General features: G+C 41.0%; 1 pseudogene; it reads left to right on the forward strand.

Annotated features, from left to right (window-relative positions):
* Positions 1-1,563: 1,563 nt before the first annotated feature.
* Positions 1,564-4,262, forward strand: LOC129053348 (angiogenic factor with G patch and FHA domains 1-like; annotated as a pseudogene).
* Positions 4,263-18,193: the final 13,931 nt, after the last annotated feature.

Genomic DNA, 18,193 nt, shown 5'->3' on the forward strand with positions numbered 1-18,193 from the left:
AAAAAAAACCTGTTATAACTAACCAAGTCAGTAAATTCTCAGGATATAATATTAACATATGAACATCAGTTGCATTTTTTTACAGTAATAACAAAATATCTGAAACAGGAATAAAGATAGTTCCATTTACAATATTATCAAGTAGAATGAAATACTTAGGAATGAGTTAACAAAGAATATGGAAGATCTGCATACTGAAAACTATAAAATGTTGAGGAAAGAAAATGAAGAATACAAAATGAGAAATATGTGTTCATGGATTCTAAAAATTAATAATATTAAAATATCCATACTACACAAAGTGATCTACAGAGTTAAATTTCTATCAAAATTTTAATGCCATTTTATTAAAATGTAGAACAACAATTTTAAAATTAGTATGGAACCACAAAAGACCTCAAATAGCCAAATGCTGAGAAGAACAAAAAGGCTGAAAGCCTCACACTTCCTGATTTCAAACTATATTACAAAACTGTAGTCATCAATATAGTATAGTACCTACATAAAAACCAATAGAACAGAATAGAGGACCCAGAAATAAACTCAAGGATATACAGTCAACCAATCCCACAGAATGGAGAAAGGATAAACACATCAAGGAGTGGTGTAGGAAAAACTAGATATGCACAGAAAAAAGTGAACGTTTCTCTCATATCATCACAAAATGAATTTGAAATGAAATAAAGACTTAAACATAAGAACTGAAATCATGAATCCTCTTAAAAAAAAAATGGAGAAAAACCTCCTTGACACTGGTCACGGCAATGATGTTTTGGATATGACACCAAGAACACAGTCAACAAAAGCAAAAATGAACAAGTGGAACTATGTCAAAGTAAAAATTTTCTGCACAATAAAGGAAACAATCAACAAAATATAAAGGCATTATAGGAAATGGGAGAAAATATTTGTAAACCATATATAGGATAATATGTTACTATCTAAAATATATGTCATACTAATCAATACAAAAAAAGAACCCACAGCAGAATTAAAAGCAATTTCTTGATTAATAATTGGGCAAAATATACACATAGCAATTTTTCCAAAGATATACAAATGGCCATCAGGTATATAAAAAATGCTCAACATCACTAATTATAAGAGTAATTAAAATCAAAATCACAATGAGGTATCAACTTATCGTGGTGTTTGGATGCCTATTATCAAACAGTCAAAAGATAAAAAGTGTTAGGGTGTAGAAAAACAGAACACTTGTCCACTGTTGCTGAGGATGTCAATTGGTGCAGCTATTATGAAAAACAGTATGGAGGTTCCTTAAAATTTTTAAACTAGAACTACCATTAATCCCAATTTGGAGTATATAGCCAAAGGACATAAAATCAGGATCAGCAAGGGTATGTGCACTCCTCTGATACAGATAAATAAACTGATACATAATTTCAGCTTTAATAAAAATGAAACTCTTTCATCTACTACAATATTGATAAATCTTGAAGACATTATGCTAAGTGAAATAAGCGGAATACAGGACAACTACTGCATGATCTCCTTTGTATGTAAAATCTAAAAAAGTAAATAAAAATAAAAGAATAAAAAGCCATGGAAACAGTAGAACGGTGGTTCCCATGGGCTAGGAAGTGGGGAAAGTGGGGAGATTTCCATGGAAGGGGGGCACCTTCTGTTACAAGGTGAGTAACTGCTGGGACCTAATGTACAGAATAGTGACTATAGTTAACAACACTGTGTAATTGAAATTTGCTACAAGAGTAGATCTCAGGTGCTCTCACCACACATACAGAAAAGTATTAACTATGTGAGGGGATAGATATGCTAACTAGCTTAACTGAGGTAATGTAAAGACTACTGACATCTCAAAACACTCTATTGCACACCCTAAAAATACACACTTTTCAATTTGTCAATCATAGCTCAACGAATGGAGAAAAAAAAATAAGAGTAAGCAGCAGGTCATATCTAGCCACAGGGAAACTCGATTTAAAACACTCTTGGATACTGTTTGCAGCTCAACTCGGGAACAGCTGGAGCGCTTCTGGCCCCTGGACTTCGACGCTCCTCCCGCGGCCCCCGTGGCTGTGGCTCCGCCGGCCTCCGCTTCGGACCCGAGCAGCCCCTCCGAGGCCGCAGCCGTCGAGCGCCCGAACTCACGGCCTCGGGCCCATACCCGCCGCCAGCGCCTTCACTGTGGCCCCTCCTCTCCCTCTCCGAGCCCGAGCTGGCCCAGCGGAGAAGGAGGGCGGAGAAGCTGGAACCAGAACGCGGAGCTGCAGGCGGCAGGTGCGGGAACGGGAGACGCTATGGCCTCGCACAGGACGGCTGCTCAGAGCGACACGAGCAACCGCCAGGAGCTCCGCACGCAGCTGGAAGAACTCAGTCACGTACTCCGCTGCGGGAGAAATGGAGATAATAAAAGTCTGATGTAGAAGTACTCGCAGAGAACCATGCTCCTTGGACAATCTCAGATTATTATTATCAGACCTACTCTAATGATGTTAGTCTTCCAAACAAAGTGAGTGACTGAACTGTCAAATCAGCAAGATCAGGGTATTGAAACTCTTGCTTTGAATTCTAACGACCAGTTATAAATAGAAAATGATGCTCACCCTGGTACTGATAAGACACCAAATGTTAAATGTAGACAAGAGGGTCATTTGCCTCAAATTCACAGGAGCCAGCATCTGCATTAGCAGCACAAGATACGTCCTTAGAAGGTTCGTCATTAGATGGAAGTTTGAGAGGTGCAGCAGAAGCGGCTTTATCACAGACTGGATTAAGTTATGATGAAAATACTGGACTGTATTTTGACCACAGCACTGGTTTCTATTAAGATTCTGAGAATGAAATATATTATGATTTAATTTATTACTACTGTGATGTGGGAAGTGGTCGCTATGGATTTCATTCTCGAGTAGATTTGCAACATTTTCAGACTTATAGCACAAAACAAAAATGAAAAATTGTGAAAAGAAAGGATCCAGATTCTTCTACAAAAAAAAAAAAGTGAGGAAAAGGATTTGAATTCAGAGGATCAAGAAGCCTTCAGTGTTGAACATACAAGCTGCAACGGGAAAAACAATTTCACAAATGTGAAACAAAAAGCCAAAATAGGCATTCATCACAAAAATAATCCCCCAAAATTCACTGTTCCAGTTAGTGGAAATGCTATGGAATCTCCTCTTAATGAAAACATCTCAATTCATCTTTAAGGATGAGAAAATCACAGAGAGTGATAGTGAACCAGAAGAAGGTGAAATTACGACTCTCAGACCGAGGGTAGTTATGATGAAGGCATTACCAGTAAAGGCAATGCAACTGCAAAAGATACTGAGGAGGAAGATTAGGAAAAAGTGTGGCCCTCATATATGACAGTAATTGTTGTTAGATCACCTGTGTTACAGACAGGATCATTCTTCATCATTACTGCTGTAAAACCTGCTACAATTGGAAGAGAAAATGGTATGGAGCATACTCTTCGAATCCCTGAAGTTGCTGTAAGTTTCATGCAGAAATCTGTTTTGACCATGACTTACAAAGTTATGTCCTTTTGGATCAGGCAGTCAAAATGGAACAATTGTTAACGGAAAATGGATTGTTCAGCTGAAAACTAAATGTGACCCTTATGAACCTGAGCATGGAGATAAAGTGAAAGTTGTAGACACTGTGTTATCTTATTACATTCACCCTGGCAGTAATAGCTGTGTTGGATGTGAACCAGGGCAGGTTAGAGCTCACCTTTTCCTTGATAAGAAAGATGAATCATTTGTTGGTCCATCACTAACTAAGAAGGAAACGAGTTGGAAAGAAGAAAAGGATTTTAAAAATATACGAGTAAAATATGGTTTACAGAATACAGACTACAAAAATGATAAGATACTGGAGAATCAAAAATATAAAGATAGAGTTGGAAAACATAGGGAGCAGATTGGAAGTGAAGGAAATTTCCAAAGAGATGATGCTCCTGCATCTGTTCGTTCTGAAATTACTGATAGCGACAAAGGTCAGAAGATGTTGAAAAAGATGCGTTGAAAAGAGGAGAAGGCCTGAGGAGGGATGGTGGGAGAATAAAAATTCCAATACAGCTTCAGCTTTGGCAAACACATGCAGGATTGGAGACAGACAAACCATCTTCAATTAAAGAGACTCACCTTCTCCAAAACAAGAACAACAACAACAACAACTGGGACAAAGCACAGGAGAGATTTGCTGAAAACTTTCCAGAAACTAAACTTCCAAAAGATGACCTAGGAACCATTCCTTGGGTAAAAGGGACTGAGGAGTGAAGGTTAATCACAGAAGAAAACTCAAGCTTTTTCATAAATAGAGTTTGGAAACTCTTATTTTATTGCAGAATGTTTCTCCCCAAAAAAGTCAGTACCACAAGAAAGCTGTGTCACAGTTTACCCCTTCCTGATTCAGAAATGTGTAATAAAATGTGGTTTGCAGCTTTTAAAAAACACTTTTTAAACTAATTATTAGTGACTGAATTAAATTATACAGTAAGTGAACTAAAGTTCACAGGGCACAGATAAGTTTATCAAACTTCACTATTTTATCTTGTCATTTACAACATCCATATAAGCAATTAGCCATATAAGCAAAATTCATATAACCACTTAAATGTTCATTTGTCCTTGTCTCCATATATTCATACTAGTATGCACAGAAAATACAGCAAAAGAAACATCTAAAATCTATAAGAATAAATCTGACAATATATATTCTTGTTTATGCCCTTCAGGACCTAGATAAAAAATGTTGAGACAACGTGTATAGTGATGCATACATTTTCTTATATTTGGAATAGCCTAAATCATATTAAAGAACTAATGAACAGGTGACATGTCACAGAAAATTCATCTTTTATTGTTTTCTTCGGTGAAGAATCTGAATATGTTGATATATACTGTACATTCAGCATTTGCATTTGGTTTGTTTCATAGCTAATGAAATGTTTATACATGAACAAATGAGTACAGTATTGAAATAGTCCATGTGCTGGCATTCATACTTCTTATAAATACCATTGCAGGCAATGAAGTTGTGCCAGAAAAATCTGATTTTGAGTACAAAAGGAATACTTAGCAAGGGCCTCAAGCTCAATATATTTATTGAAAATGTCCTAAATTGCCATAAAACATTATAACGTTAAATTATTCATTTCAATAAATTATGAATTAACAAAAAATACAAATGTCTTTTATGGATCAGGGAAGTCCTAATGAGACAGAATGGCCATTGAAGCCAAAAGGTCTGAATTCAGGAAAATAATTTTACTCATATTAGTTTTATGTTAGAGAAAACAATACTTCTGACCATATACTATTTATTGCAGTGGAGTATTTCAAAATATGTACATAATATATAATTAATTTTCTAATGATATAAAGTAATCACACTCTACAAATTATTACAATATGGTCTATTGATGAGAGGGGTGTTTCAAATGAAAAAAAACTTGGAATTTCTCATGGTGATAGATGCCATAGAAAATCTATGTAAAATATTTCACTCATATATGCAATTATTGATATTTCTGCTTTTCAGAAAAATAATATAAACACTTAATGCAGACAATTAAAACCACCAAGAAGTTATAAGAATTCACAGAATGCCTAATATAGTTGAAAGGAAATTAAGAAAACTTCCCAGGACTGGAAGTAAATAAAGGTAATGATCCAGAGAAGTAATCAACCTAAGAGGCCAGGGCTCCACTCAGATGCATGTGATTACAAGAATGTCAGGTCCATGTGGGTTGTTCCCTTCTGACAAGGCAAATGGAATAAACAAAGAGACACTGCCTGCAGGCATTGGAATGTGGTGTCTCCCATATGTGAGGATTAAATTATAAATTATATTGCACACAATGAGATGAGCTACTGGGGTGAAGCATCAGAAGAAATTATATGGCACATAAATCTCAGATATTGAATTTATATTTAAATGTTTAAGTCAATATAATGGAAAAACAAAAAAAGCAAAATAATGTGGAAAGAAACTACGAGCTTGTCAAGCTATCTTTGGAAAAGAGGCAAATGAAAAATAAAGTATTGAAAGTGTTGTAAAACAATTTAATGTACAACATACAGATTACATATTAAAATAGGCTGAGCCAAAAAGAGGACTAGTAAAGTGAAATGCTGATCACAATTAATGTAGTCATATATGTTATAGAAGGCAAATTAATAGAAAATATAAATATATTTATATATGAATATTAGATTGAGAAGAAATAAAAAGAATTTAATTGTTTTACCAGACTCTCTAAATAGGAAGGCAACAGTCAAAGAATCAGTGACTCGTAAGTTTCAGAAATTGGAAACCAGACATGAATCCTTTAAAAGTTTAGGGTGTAATATATGAAAAAAAGGTAAATTAAGAAATACTTGGAAGAAATAGTGGTTTGGGTTCTTGTGAATACTGCTTAATAAACATGAGAGTGCAGTTATCTTTTTTGACATGCTTATTTTGTTTCCTTTTGATATAAACCCAGCAATGAGATTGCTGGATCATATGGTAGTTCTATTTAGAATTTATTGAAAAACCTCCATACTGTTCTCCCTATAGAAATGGGAAATGATGGTACTAACTTACATTCCTACCAACAGTGTATAAGTGCCCATCTACAGAATGAATAAAGAAAATGTTATACACACACACACGCACACACAGGCACACACACACAGGAATAATGTTCAGTCATAAAATAGAATGAAGTTCTGTCATTTGTGTCAACATGGATGAGCCTAGAGGACATTATGTCAAGTGGAATAAGCCAGGCACAGAAAGAAAAAGACCACGTGCTCTCACTCACGTGAAATCTGAAGAAGTCCATCTCATAGAAGTAGACAGTAGGATGGTGGTTACCAGAGGTTAGCGATGGCAGAAGGATGAGGGAGTGGGGAGAGCTTTGTCACTGGGTACAAAGTTACAGTTAGGAAGAATAAATCCTGGTGTTCTGTTACACAGCACGATGACTATAGCTAATAATAATGTACCGTTTATTCTATAATAGCTTGAAGCGAGGATTTTGAACTTTACTAGCACAAGGAAATAAATGTTTAAAGTGTTAAATATGCTAATTACTCTGGTTGGAACACTGTACAGTGTATATGGTACAATGTGATGCAGTGAAACATAATTAACATAATTATACGTTTGCAGAGTACAGTGTGATGTTTCACTGCATCACACTGTACCGTGTAGTATGATGCAGTGAAACATCACATAATTAACACATGATAGTTATATATGTTTACGGAGTACAGTGTTATGTTTCACTGCATCACACTGTACCATGTAGTATGATGCAGTGAAACATCACATAATTAACACATGATAGTTATATATGTTTATGGAGTACAATGTGATGTTTCACTGCATCTCACTGTACCGTGTAGTATGATGCAGTGAAGCATCATGTAATTAACACATGATAGTTATATATGTTTATGGAGTACAATGTGATGTTTCACTGCATCTCACTGTACCGTGTAGTATGATGCAGTGGAACATCATATAATTAACATGATAATTATACATGTTTACGGAGTACAGTGTGATGTTTCACTGCATCACACTGTACCATGTAGTATGCTGCAGTGAAACATCACATTGTACCCCATAAATATTACTGGTTCAGCAGGGAACTGTGGGACACAGAGCAGCTCCAGATTAGCCATGACCAGCAGCTTCACCTGTGTGGGGTAGCGAGAGGGGAAGGGCCCTGTGCTCGGCTGAGAGTTGACCACGACCCCATCCACTTTGACTGCTAGGTGCCAGCAGAGGTCAGGGACCCCTAACTTCAGGCAGAGGCAGGAAGCAAGGTCATTGCCTCTTTTTTTTTTTTTTGAGAGAATCTCACTCTATCACCCAGGCTGGAGTGCAGTGGTACAATCTCGGCTCGCTGCAACGTACATAGAGGTATACTTCAGAGTCACACCTGCAGGAAGGTCCCTGGGTGAGATTAACAATCCCACATAGAGGTGTACGTCAGAATCACACCTGCAGGAAGGTCCCTGGGTGAGATTAACAATCCCACATAGAGGTGTACGTCAGAATCACACCTTCAGGAAGGTCCCTGGGTGAGATTAACAATCCCACATAAGTGCCAGTTCTGGGTATGAGAGCCAAAGCCTCCTGTATGTTGGATCTATGTACATAAGTCACAATCTCAATGGTGGAATGGATTTTTCCATGAGAGGCTTAATGCCTTTTGAAAATTGAGTTATCTTAGTGGAGTCACAGCCTCACAAGTGTTTTGGATCTTGGTCAGGGAGTCACAAACCCGCTTGTGGACAACATCCACTTATGAGAGCCAACTTTCCAACTTTTGACTGCCTCTGGGTGTGAAATTCAGAACCTCAATTGTGGGCTGTGTTCATGTGGGAAAATGACAATTTTTACTGGTGGCTGGGCTCAGACAGGAGCCTCTCATCCTGTAGGTGTTGAGATAAGTGATATGTCACAATACCCAAAATATGCTGGGTGCAGGCAAAAGAGGAGAGTCATATTAGCTGGTTGCTAGGTCCAGTTATATTTCACCACCTCCATTTTTGGCAGGGCTAAGGCAGAAAAGGAGAGTCAGAGCTAAAGAAATGTCACAATGTCCCCGTGGGTAGGGCCTACGCATAAGAATTGCACCACCTAGTCATTGAACCCAGCCATATATTACAATACACAATGTATACAAGGCCCAGGAAAGAAAGGAGAGCATATCACATAGATACTTGGTCTAGCAATGTGTCACAATACCTGCTGAGGGGAGGCTCCAGGCAACAGAGTAACATTACCTAAGTGACGTGCCCAGAGAGATGTTTCAATGCCCATGGTGAGTAGGATTTTGAAAAAGGAGAAGTTACATAACCTAGAGGCCAGGCCTAGCTGTGTGTCACATTCATCTCCAAGACGGAGCCCAGACATGAGAGAAAAGTCACATCATGTAGGTACTGGGCAAAGTAATATGTCACAATCCTTACTGTGAGCAGGCCCTAGGAAGAAGTAGAGAGTCACATAGTCTAGATGATGGGCCCAGAGGTATTTGACAATGACTACTGTAGGTAGGGACTGGGCAGAAGAATCACTTCATCCGTGTGCTGTGCCCAGTTATAAGTCACACTTCCCTCTGTGGGCATGACCGAGGCAGAGAGAAGAGTCACGTCATCCCGGTGCTTGGCCCAAAGATATGTCACAATCTCTCTTATGGGCAATGCTCAGGTAAGAGAGGAGAGTCACATCAAATAGGTAATGGACCCAGAGGTATGTCACAAGGCCTTCTGTGAACTTGATCCAGGCAGAAGATTCACATCAACTTGGTGCTAAGCCCAGCAACATGTCACAATCCCTTCTGTGTAAAGGGACCAGACAGGAAAAGAGAATCACATTACCTGGCCAATGAGCTCAGAGATCTGTCACAATGCCCCTTGTAGGCAGGGCCCAGGCAGAGGAGTTACATAACCTGGGTAGTGGACCCAGCAATATACCACAGTGTCCCATATGGGCACAAGCCTGAGAGTCACATAACCTGGGTGCCAGGCCAAGCTATATAGAACAACGCTTCCTGTGGGCAGCGCCAAGGCGGAAGAGGAGACTCACATCACCTGGGTGCAAGGTCTAGTGATATGTCAAAATGCTCACTGTGGGCAGCGCCAAGGCGGAAGAGGAGACTCACATCACCTGAGTGCAAGGTCTAGTGATATGTCAAAATGCTCACTGTGGGCAGCGCCAAGGAAGGAGAGTAGAGTTACACCCTCAAGGTGCTGGATTCAGCAATATGTGAGTATCCCATCTGTGGGCTGGGTCCATGCAAGAGCGTCAAGTCACTCAGGTGCTAGGCACTGGGAAATTTCACCATGAAACCTGCAGAATGGTCCGGGAATGAGATTAACAATCCCACAACTGTCACAGTTGTAGGCATGACATTCAACACCTCTTGTATGTTGGGTCTAAGCCCATGAGTAACCATCTCAACACCAGACTGGATTTGTGCATGAGAGCCTCAATTCCTCTGCAGACTGTGTCACCTTAGTGAAGTCACAGCCTCACAGTTGTGCTGAATCTTGGCCTGAGAGTCACCAACCCATGAGTATCCATATATGTCAATTTTTCCCACCTTTGACTGACTACAGGTGTGAAATTCAGAACCTCAACAGTGACCTGTGTTCATGTGAGAGGATGAGAATATTTACTGTTGGCTGGGTGTGCATATGAGTGCCACAATCTCACCTGTGTGCTCGGCGCAGTTAGCAATCTCTGTGTACTACCCAATGGCACTATACAGTCTGAATGACAGATGCAATCAACTTTGAGACCTTCCTGCTGTTAGGGACCCATGGTCGTACCCGTGGCATTAAGCCCGGGTTTGAGAGTCAACGTCATTACAATTAACTAGGTCAGGATAGGACAGTCCTCCCTTGCCTATAAGCTGGGTTTAGAAATAAGCCACCATTTTAACTCTGGTTGAATGTTTATATATGAACATGGGCCTAGCACCAAGATGATGTGAGTCTTTGGCCTAGACAACTCAAGCAGGAGGCATTGTGACATATCTCTTTGCGTAACAACTATTTGATGTGACCTGCTTTTTCACCTGAGCTTTCCCCATAAAAGAGATGTGACATATGTCTAGACCCAGCACCGAGGTGATGTGGCTCTCCTTTTTTGACTGAGCCCTGTGTATTTTGGGTATTCTGACATATCCCCGGACCTAACATCTGGAAGATAAGAAGATCCAGCATGGGCCCTGCCTAGAAAGTTTCTTGTGACATATTTCTACATTAATCACCTTGGAGATGTGACTCTCCTCTCTTACCTGGGCTTTGCCCATAAGAGAGATTGTTACGTACCTCAGCAGCAAGCAACTAAATGCTGTGACTCTTCTTTCTTGCCTGGGTCATTCCCACAGATGAAAGGGTGGCTTATCGCTGTGTCCAGCACACCGGTTATGTGATTCTTCTGCCTGATCTCTGCTCACAGGAGCCATTGTGACATGTCCCTGGGCCCAGAAACTATTTAATATGACTCTCCTCTATTACCTTAACTTTGTGCATAGGATAAATTTTGACGTATCTCTGGGTCCAGCACCTAGGTGATGTGACTCCTTTTCTGCATGGACTACGCCCACAAGAAGGAGGCTGATTTATTGCTGTGTTGAGAGCTGATGTAATACCTCGATCTTTGTCTTCTTGGTTTGTAATAATGTAAACAAGAGACACACAGAAAAGAATTACAGCATAATTTATTGGAAAAGAAAAAAAATTTTGAAAGTTAAGTGCAGAATACAGTACACCGTGAGAGAGGTATTTCAGGGCGGGCTGCTCATAAGAGTGAGACAGCGTGGATTGTCGCTGGAGAAACCCCCTTATGGGAGTTTTACATTATTATTAATAAGGAGGGGGAAGAGGAGCTGCTAGTAAGCCTGTTCTGAGTGGTCTTCTGGGTGCACATGTGCAGTAGCTGTACATGCTTATTCATATTTTGCATGTCTCATTGGCATCTTAGACCTCTAGCCAGGAGTGTATTTTTGTTTGTTTGCTTGAGACAGAGTCTCGCTCTGTTGCCCAGGCTGGAGTGTGGTGGTGCAATCTCTGCTCACTGCAACCTCTGCCTCCCGAATTCAAGCCATTCTCATGCCTCGGCCTCCTGAGTAGCTGGGATTACAGGCATGCACCATCATACCTGGCTAATTTTTGTATTTTCAGTTGAGATGGGGTTTCACTATGTTGGCCAGTCTAGTCTTGAGCTTCTGGTTTCAAGTGATCCATTCTTCTCAGCCTCCCAAATTGCTGGGAGTACAGGTGTGAGCCACCGTGCCCAGCTGGGGGGTGTATTTTTTGCTATTAAAATAAGCAAAAGTTAAGTTTGAGGACAGGGAAAATCAAAATGCACATGCTCTTTAGAACAGAAAGTCCTTAATGAAGATAGCTTAGCTTGAATGAGCCCAATTACAATGCGAATGCTAAGGCTCATTGTGTTGGCTGTACAGTCACCACAGTTTCAATGAAGGGGTGGCCTACCCCTCCACACCTGTGGGTGTTTCTCATCAGGTGGAATGAGAGACTGAGAAAAGAAAGAGACACAGAGACAAAGTATAGAGAAAGAAAAGTGAGCCCAGGGGACTGGCGCTCAGCATACAGAGGACTCACGCCGGCACTGGTCTCTGTGTTCCCTCAGTATTTATTGATCACTATTTCTACCATCTTGGAGAGGGGGATGTGGCAGGACAATAGGGTAATAGTGGGGAGAGGGTCAGCAGGAAAACGTGAACAAATGTCTCTGTGTCATAAACAAGGTTAGAAAAGGTGCTGTGCCTTGATGTGCGTGTATACAAACATCTCGGTGCATTAAAGAACAGTATTGCCACCAGCATGTCTCAACTCCAGCCCTAAGGCGGTTTTCTCCTATCTCAGTAAATAGAACATACAATTGGGTTTTACACTGAGACATTCCATTCCCCGGGGATAAGCAGGAGACAGATGCCTTCCTCTTATCTCAACTGCAAATAGGCCTTCCTCTTTTACTAATCCTCCTCAGCACAGAACTTTTATGGGTGTTGGGCTGGAGGATGGTCAAGTCTTTACCTTCCCAGGAGGCCATATTTCAGACTATCACATGGGGAGAAACCTTGGACAATACCTGGCTTTCCTAGGCAGAGGTCCCTGTGGCCTTCCGCAGTGTATTGTGTCCCTGGGTATTCGAGATTAGAGAGTGGTGATGAATTTTAACAAGCATACTGCCTTCAAGCACTTTTTTAACAAACCACATCCTGCATAGCCCTAAATCCATTAAACCTTGAGTCAACACAGCACAAGTCTCTGTGAGCACAGGGTTGGGGCTAGGGTTACAGATTAACAGCGTCTCAAGGCAGAAGGATTTTTCTTAGTACAGAGCAAAATGGAGTCTCTTATGTCTACTTCTTTCTACATAGACACAGTAACAGTCTGATCTCTCTTTCTTTTCCCCACATTTCTGTATCCCAAGATCATGGTCATTTTCTTGAATACCTATTCTGATCTATTCTGCCTCAGTTTCCCCCTAAGAGATCTTAGGGTCATAATCATATTGGAGGTTGAGGGGCTAGGTCACTTTTTCTGGAGCTGTTTCCTGCTGAGTGGGTGTAATTTCTGCCTAGTCTGGGCACTAAAGTTTCTTCCTGTGTGATCTAACCGGGTGTAAACCATGTCATTCGTGGAACCAGTGGGCAAGATGTTGGCAGCCAAATGTTGAAAGCCTTGCAAAACCATCATGCAAACATGGAGTTGCCATAAGCAAGAGAGCAAGAAATCAGTAAATATTTTAAACAAAATTTGAACAAAAGTAAAAGCTGAAAGTATAGTAGTGACTGTTACTATTAAAGAGAGTAAGGCAGGTAATAGACATTGCTTTCATATTCCCATGGAAGTTCCTAGAGATTCAATTTTGTCTGCCTGGGTGATGATATTATTAATATTTTCTTGGACTAGACCAGGCTGATTGATCTCAAAAATAGCATTCTTCTTTTAGATATAAACATGCTCCTCTTTGCCAGGCTGGGAGAAGATCCCAGGCTCTTTGCTTTTCTCGGACTACAGTGGCCATGGAGTCCAGACATTGTTGAAGTCTATTGAGGCCTTCTGCTGCTTGTTGCGGAACCATTGAGGTTTTCTGAGATAGTTTATACTGGATTCCCAAGGCTCCACCTTATGGTGACATTTGTGCTGCAAAAGTATTTTGCATTAAAATGGTGAAAGCAACAAATGTTTTGAGTGTTTTCTATTTTTTGCTAATAAGCAAAATTTTGTGCAGCTAAGTTGGCAGCAGTCATTCGGTCCATTTATGGATGGTGCAGTTGAATGGTGGTCAAAGTTAGAGCCTGGAAGCCTTCAGTAAATGCGCTGAAGTTGTCTGAGGGCCATCAGAGTTGTTGCTTATATTGGATTAGATCATTTATTGAGAGTAGAACAAGCACTCTGATGGTCCTCTCTCCATTTGGGACTTTCTGTAAGGGGAGCAATTTCTCTGGCCCTGAATGGTGTGAAGTCCCACTGTGAGTAACTGCAGCTGGGCTGGTCTCTATTGTATCCGGCAAAGGCCAATAGAAAGGAGCATAAGGAGGAGGTGAAACAAGCTTAGATTCTACAGAAGACTCTGTTAGTGTGGGGATGCAGGGGATTCTAAAGGTGTGGGCCCCTGAGGGCCCCTGTCTGGAGCTGGTGTTGGGCTGTGGGGTCTGGGGTCCCTTCCCCTTAATAAGAGATGGTCTTCTAATGGTTCTGAGGGACTTTCTGGCTTACTAGGCTTTAGCCCACAGGTGCTGCATAGAGCTGGGTTTTGATGTCAGGCCAGAAAGGCTTGCACATAGGATACTTCAGACCATTTTCCCTGATTACTACAGAAAAGATCTAGCTGTAGGATGGAGTCAAATTTCACAGTCTCATTCTCCAGCCATGTTTTGTCAGCTAATCTGTGGGCAGGCTAAATAGTGTTACAAAAGAAGATAGGGTTTTCTTTTTTCTAAGTTCATTTAGCCAAAAGCTGTTCTAATTTTTAGATATACATCCCAGGGGTGTTTCAGTGACAGTAGAGGAAGCGGCTCCCACGGTGCCGAGAGAAACCTGCAACGACAGAACATTTACTGAAATCCAGGAGGCTGTGGGCATCCTCATGAGCCAAGTGGAAACACCAAGGTGTCCAGCACATCCCCTGGAAACCCCATTAACTGAAGCTTTAGGAGGTCATAGGCATTTGCCATACACCGTCCTAGCTCCCCCCAGCGGTGGACATCTCCAGCCCTACCGAGATGACCCCCACTGCTGGCTGGGGGGCAGATGTCTGGCTGACAAGCCTTGCCCTAATTCACTGGTTTGCCATTTGTGATGCCCAATTACAACACCTGGAATGCTCAGATTCAATCCCTACGACTGGGCATCTACATGACTGTGCATCTTTTGTTCAGCAAAGAAAGCCTGTTGAAGAACGATTTCAAGGAGCTGGGAAATGCATAAAGCCTGAAGGGACAGGGTTCTCTTAATGTGCTGCTCAAAACAAAACAAAAATTTTGTAAACAGAAAACCTGACCAGAAAATAAATTACAATAGCCACTAGGTGGCGATCGAGTATTGCTGAACGGATAACAAACGATAAGCCGAGCCTAAATTGTGGCCAGAAAGATGTGAAACTAAGCGGCAAATAGCCCAAATATGAAATGTTGAGGGCAACCCATGTGGTTAGCGTATTTACCGATACTACAGAAGCAGCAGCCAAAAGGAGAGCGGACATATATTCTCTCTCTAAAGAATACAGGCGACTTAAAAACGTTTCCCCCAGAACTTTACTGAAACAGCACTGGAACAAGCAACGATAGTTAAACAGGTAGTCTGGAACTGCCATAGTATTCACTGCAAGTAAAGGGAAACTGAAATTAATGAAGCAGACAAACCTCTCCCCAGGTCATGGCACCAGAAATGTTGATGGCTGATGTCATACCTTGGTTCTTATCTTCTTAGTTTAAAAGAATTTTAACAAGAGACACACAACAAAAGAAGTACATCATAATTTATTACAAAAAAAACAGAGTATTTTGAAAATTAAGTGCAGAATAGATGGTACAGTCTGAGAAAGAGATTCCAGGGCAGCCTGCTCATAAAAGTGAGACAGCATTAATTATTGCTGGAGAAACCCTCTTTATGGGAGTTTTGCATGATTATTTCATAAGAAGGTGGAAAGAAGTGTTACAGTAAGCATGTTCTGACTGGTCTTCTGGGTACACATGTACAGTAGCTGTACATATTTGTGCATACATTGCATGTCTCATTAGCATCTTAAATCTCCACCCAGGAATATGTTTTTTACTATTAAAATGAACAAAGGGTCAGCTTGAGGACAGATAAAATCAAAATGCACATGCTCTCTAGAAGTAAAAGTCCCTACTGAGGATAGCGGGTTTCAAATGACCCCAAGGGCTCCACATCTTAAAATCTGCTCCCATAAAGCTGGAACACTATCTGTTCCTGAGGTATCAGGTCCCATTTTTGTCTCTGAGACACTGGCAGGCCAGGCCTGACTTGAGATGAGACCAAAGATTTCAAGTGTAAAATGCCTAAATAGTCAGCAGCTTCAGGTTGCATTTTGGAGCTTGTCCACTTAAATGGGTTGATGAAAATGGCTCACAAGACTAACGCCTCAGAAATGGGTTTTTTTCCTTTGCTCTTAGCTGATTTTGTGCAACCCAATAATTAACCTTTCTGATGCCTAGACTTTCACATTCGTGAAAAAGGCTCCATTGAGAGTGACATTTCCAGGAAGCCACAGCCCTTGTCACCCCTGCAGAGCTCTGAAGCTGCTCACAAGCAGGCCAGGTGGAAGATTTCTCTCAAAAACGGTTGAGTGCGTGCTCTGGCTAGAGAAAAAAGAGGGCTGCGGCACAATGGACAGTGTCTCGGACATCAGGAAAGTTTCCACAGCAGTTTAGGAAAGAAGGCAGCGCCCTGGGCTGCAGAAGAGGTAATGCTCTGGAAAGAACCCTGAGTGCAACTGAAAGAGGAACCTGAGAAGGATAGGGCCAATCGGGTGAGGACAACCCGCCCTATTTGGGAAAATGGAAGGTGTCTTCGTAGGGTAATATCCTCCTCAACGCTCAGTGCAGACCTGTCCTCCATGTGCACCTCTATACTCACTCTCCTTGCAAAGAGTCGGCATAGCATCAGAACTCAGCAGTGCTTTGGACACCGGGAAGTCCACACCGCTCTGCCCCTCCCTCCAGGGCTGTGCACCCCGGATCCCGGTACATGCTCGGATTATAGTTCTGAAGCCTACCGACAAACAGGCTGAGAGTAGTTAACGGACTACAGCTCCCAGCATATTAGGTGGGGCGGGTACAACTCTGCCCCTTCTTCCAGGGCTGCGCCTCTCCCTGGAGCCTGGTGCATGCTAGGATTGTAGTCCTGTAGCCCTTTGACCAAAGGGTTGGGAGTGTTTATGAGAATACATCTTCCAACAATTCTAGGGAGGCGCGCACAGCCCTGCCTCTTCCTCCAGTGACGCGCACTTTCCCGGAGTCCGGTGCATGCCAGGACTGTAGTGCTGCAGCCCTGTGACCAAAGGGCTGGGAGATTTTATGAGACTTCATCTCCCAGCAAGACCAGCGAGACGCGCGGAGCCTCGTCCCTTCCTGCAGTGATTAGTGCACTCTCCCTGAGCCTGGTGCATGCTTGGATTGCAGTGCTGCAGCCCTGTGACCAAAGAGCTTTGTTATAGTTATCTGTGAAGTATTCAACAAACTACTTTACTTCATTATTACTGGAAGCCAGAACCTCAGTTCTGTTCACTTTTTGGATTTCATATAAGTGAGATTGTGTAATATGTGTACTTTTACATCTACTTTCTTCTGTGCAACATTATATTTATGATATTAATTCGTGATATTGCAGATAGCTATAGTTTATTTAAAAATTATTTTTTACATTGTGGTAAAGTATACATAAAATTAACCATTTAAGCTATTTTAAGTGTGCAGCTCAGAAAAATTAACTACTTTCACATTGTTTTGCAACTGTCATTACCATTCATAGGGACCTTCTTTCAACTTGCAGAGACAAAACTCTATACCCATTAAATAAGTTCCATGTTACTCCCCCTCTAGCTCCTAGGAACCACTCTTCTATTTGGGTTTCTAGAATTTAACTACTCTAAGTATCTCATAAGTGGAATGATTCAGTATTTGCCCTTTTATGACTGGCTTATGTCACTTTGCACAATGTCCTTAAGGTTCATGCATGACGTACCATGTGTCAGAATTTCCTTATTTTACATAGCTGAATAACATTCCACTGTATGTATACATCACATTTTATCTATTTATTCATTGATGGTAATTCAAACAACACTTGAGTAATTCAAACACCTTTTTGGTGATGTGAGTAATGCTGCTATGAACCTAGGTGTATGTGTATTATTTTGTGTCTTTGCTTTCATATCTTTTGCTGCATACCCAGATGTGAAATTGCTGGATCGTATGGTGATTTTATGTGTAAATTTTTTAGTTACTGTGTTGTTATTTTATAGCAGCCGCAGCATTTTACATTTCCACCAACAGTGTACAAGGATTCTAATTGCTCCACGTCCTCACCAACACTTGTGATTTTCTGTTTTTTTTTTTCTTTTGGTAGTAGCTATGCTGATGGGTATTAAATGATATGTCATTTGGGGTTAGATTTGCATTTCACTAATGATGACTTTT

The sequence above is a fragment of the Pongo abelii genome, chromosome Y (assembly GCF_028885655.2).
Source record: "Pongo abelii isolate AG06213 chromosome Y, NHGRI_mPonAbe1-v2.0_pri, whole genome shotgun sequence".
Lineage (NCBI taxonomy): Eukaryota > Metazoa > Chordata > Mammalia > Primates > Hominidae > Pongo > Pongo abelii.